The sequence below is a fragment of the Humulus lupulus genome, chromosome 8, assembly GCF_963169125.1.
Source record: "Humulus lupulus chromosome 8, drHumLupu1.1, whole genome shotgun sequence".
In the NCBI taxonomy this organism is placed as follows: domain Eukaryota; kingdom Viridiplantae; phylum Streptophyta; class Magnoliopsida; order Rosales; family Cannabaceae; genus Humulus; species Humulus lupulus.
This window is the reverse complement of record NC_084800.1, coordinates 161,051,593-161,055,447: the sequence shown is the minus strand read 5'-3', so window position 1 is coordinate 161,055,447 and position 3,855 is coordinate 161,051,593.

Genomic DNA, 3,855 nt, shown 5'->3' with positions numbered 1-3,855 from the left:
GCTTCATTAATCAACCAACCAATACACCTAAACAAGGTAAACACCCCACCAAAACCGTGCAAACAGAGGTACTAAAATCAACCCACCCAAACTAATTACATTTTAATCTTGTCTATAAATCTCTGTTCTTGTAAAGATAATTTTCTATTTTTTATAATGAATAATCTGTATTGAATTATAGTCATAATCTCAGTGGCAAGACAATCAACGGTCCAAGTAACTCCATCAAATATACACCTGTTTCGGTTCCTCCAAATGCTATAGATAATAGCAGCCAATATCATATTAGTGATAGAAAAAAGGATTCCTGGTTTTCTGCTATCAAGCCAAACTGTCCAACTAGCAAACTCTTTAGGCCAGGCTTTAAATCCCATCCAATCAAAGATTATATCCGTAACCTTCTTGGATAGATAACACTCAAAGAACATATGTGAGTGACTCTCAGCAGAGCTACCACAAACAGGACACATAAGAGACTGAAGAGGCACACAAAACCTGAGCATGTTATCTCGGGTAAGCAGCTGAGAGTTAACTACTTGCCATACAGAAACCTGTGTTTAGGAATAGACAATCAACACCAAACAACATGATGATAGCCTACCTGTTGTTGGCAAAGAGTACTGTTGTACAGTTTAGATGTTTGAAATTTCCCCGAAGCACCAGCAGCTTTAACCTCATCTCAACTGAATTTTCCCCTCAGATTACATAACTTCCTCCAATACCAGCTTGTATCAGGTGGTATCTTGTAAGAACAGAAATTTGAATCTTTCAAATAGATAGAATTAATCCATTTGACCCAAAGCACATCATGCTTCTCAGAAATGGCCCAAATATACTTTGCTAAGATGGCTCGGTTCCAAACTGAACCATTTCTGAACCCGAGACCTCCATAAGCTTTAGGAAGACAAACCTTCATCCAAGATGCCATGTGAATCTTGCTTCTATTACCATTAACTCCCTAGAGAAAGCCACGACAAAGTTTTTCAACTTCCTTAATAATACTTTGGGGAAGCACAAAAATGCTCATCCAGTAGTTCCGTAGCCCAAAGAGAACTGAATGAATGAGTTGGATTCTGTCAGCAAAGGATAAATGTCTACTAGCCCATGTATGTAACCGCATTTTGAATTTTTGGATGATAATGTCACAGTCTTCATGCTTCCATTTAGTTGGTCTCATAGGAACACCTAGATATTTAAGAGGAAATGTCCCTTCTGTAAGTTGTATCTCAGCAGCTATGATCTGTCTATCAGTAGCAGAAACTCCCCCAAAGAATATATGAGATTTGCTAGCATTAATATGGAGCCCTGTAGCAGAACTAAACTCCCCTAGAGCATCCTTGAACACTCGAACAGCAGATAGAGATCCTTTACAAAACAAAATCAGATCATCTGTAAAACATAAACTAAGAAGTTTAAGACTTTTACACATAGGGTGAAACCTGAAAGCAGAATCTTGGTCTACCAATTGAAGACTTCGAGTAAGATATTCCATGATTAAAACAAACAAAAGCAGCGACATAGGATCCCCTTGACGAAGCCCCTTCTCACCCTGAAAACTGCCTTGAACCCTTCCATTCATAAGCAAGAAATATGATGTGTTTTTTAAGCATGTCATAATCCAACCTATAAATCTCATAGGAAAACACAAAGCCTTTAGGAGATCCTCAAGAAACCACCAATCGACTGTGTCATACACTTTACTTAAGTCAATTTTAATAGCACATCTAGGTGAGGTAGAAGTTCTCCCATAATTCTTGATAAGATCTTGGAATATCAAGATATTATGAGCTATTGATCTACCTTGAACAAAAGCTCCCTGATTTAATTGAACCAGATCAGGAAGGACCCTGGCCAAACGAGAACATAATAGCTTGGAAATACATTTGTATATGGTAGAACAACAAGCAATAGGCCTATAGTCCATAGCCCGAGAAGGATTGTCAATTTTTGGGACCAAGGACAGAGTAGTATTATGAAGCTCCTCAGGGAAACTGCCTATCTCAAAGAACTGTCCTACTGCTCTACATATTTCACTACCAATTTCCAACCATAACACCTTGAAAAAAGCAAAACCAAACCCGTCTGGACCCGGGGATTTGATGTTGGGAATGCTAAACAATGCATCTCGTATTTCCTTGTGAGAGAAAGGCTTCAACAAATGAAGCTGCTGGTCAATTGAAAGTTTGGATCCCATCTCCACACAATGCAGATTTATCTTCTTAGTAGCTAAACTAGGACTACCCATAAAACTTCTAAAGTGATCCAGAAAATGAGAAACCACTTTAGGAAAGTTATCAACCACCCTACCTTGTTCAGTTATGTAAGTAGCTATTTTATTCTCTTCCTTGCGCTTTTTTAAACAAGCATGAAAATAAGCAGTATTCATGCTACCCTTCCTTAACCAAGTAAGTTTGCTTCTTTGAGCCAAGAAGCTATGATACATTTGCTCCTGAGTTGTGAAAGCTTCAGAAACAGCCTTGGCTTTTTCTTGAAGAGTAAGGTCTTGAGGATGTTGCTGCGCATGGAATAGAGCTACCTGGTATTGATCTTTCGCCATCTGAAATTGCACTCCTATGTCCCCAATATGGTCCCTATTAAATCTCTTCAACTTATGTTTCACCCGCATTGTCTTCAGATAAATAGCCTTCAAACCAGTCCCTTTAATTGGCTTCCTCCAACTAGTCAAAGCCACCTCTTTAAAATCTTTATGATCAGTCCAAAAGTTATAAAATCGAAACAACTTAACTCCCAAATTCTCCATGGCCAGAATAGATACAGTACAAGAGCAATGATCAGAAACCGTTTCCCAACTAAAAGTAGCTGTTGTATTAGGAAATAAATCCAGCCAATCCTCGTTAGCAAAGACATGGTCTATATTAGAATATATACAAGCTGGCCCATCTTGATTATTTGTCCAAGTAAAGAAAGAACCAGTACTTTTAAGAGAATCCATTTGATTCCCAGCAAGCCACTGAGAAGAATCTAACAATTCCGATTTGGACACAGGTTTACCTCCATTTCTATCCTTAGCAGTAAAGATTGCATTAAAATCTCCCAAGATAACCCAAGAAGTGGATGTAAGAGAAAGCTTAGGTAATCTTTGCCATAAAATCTTCCGTTCCTCCTTAGTATTGAGCCCATAAACAAATGTAGCACTAAAAGGATGTCTTTGACCAGCCATTTTAACATAACAGTGGACATATTGATTTGTTGCCTCAAGAACAATAACCTTGACAAATATCTTCCTCCATATGATCAGTATTCTGCTTTCAGTAACAGGACTGGAATAATAATCCTAGTTCATAAACTTATTAACCATCAGCTCCATGAATTTATTCCCCCTCATTTTAGTTTCCAAGAGAGCTCCAACCCCCACTTTATTCCTACTACAAACATCTGAAACAACAAACTGCTTTTTAGGACCATTCAACCCCCTTAAGTTCCAACTCAAGATATTACAATTATCCATAAGAAGAGCTAACATTAGCAATACCTCCTTTCTCCCCCTCTATCTGCTCTTGGAGCACCACAAAAGAATTTTTCCGATTCTGGCCTGGTTCAACAAAAACTTTACTTGCTCTATTGTTCTTACTCTCTGTTGGCCCTTGTTTGGACAGAGGAACCACTTTCTTTGGAGATTTCCAACCCATATCACTAGTACTTTGACCCTCAGCAACAGTAGGAGCTTTAGCCAAATCCTTCGGCAGAACAGGTTGTTCACCCAAAGGTTGTTCGTCTTTGTCCCGCCCTTCCTCAAGAGAAGTTTTAGGTGGGTTATCCTTCTTTATCCACTGAGTTTTCATCTCCCTTCGTCAATCTACCATGGAATGACCATAACCTGAGCAAGTTTTACAT